Here is a 414-nt window from a genome sequence, read left to right as displayed (position 1 = left end):
GCAATCAGTCATAACTAGATTTGCTGCTTTCCTGATGATGGGTTTGTTGTGACTTGTACTATTAATGTATATATACTTGTTACGGTGTAACCCTGGTAGGCAACTGAGCACCACACAGAGAATCAGAAAGGTAAAAGTGAGAAAATTCATGGGTTGAGATAAAGACAGTTTAAAGGGTAAAATGAAAGCTGCACCCACAAGCAAAGCAAAACAAGGAATTCATTGACTGCTTCCCATCAGCAGCAGATGTTCAGCCATTTCCTGGAAAGCTGGGTCCATCACATGTAATGGTTGCTTGGGAAGATAAAAACCGTAATTCCGAGCATTCCCCCCCTCCTCCTTCTTTCTCCCCAGCTTTCATTGCTGTTCACAGCATCCTATGGAATGGGATATTTCTTTGCTTATTTGGGGTCA

Source organism: Oxyura jamaicensis, chromosome 2, assembly GCF_011077185.1.
Source record: "Oxyura jamaicensis isolate SHBP4307 breed ruddy duck chromosome 2, BPBGC_Ojam_1.0, whole genome shotgun sequence".
NCBI lineage: Eukaryota > Metazoa > Chordata > Aves > Anseriformes > Anatidae > Oxyura > Oxyura jamaicensis.
Note: the sequence above shows the minus strand (reverse complement) of the source record.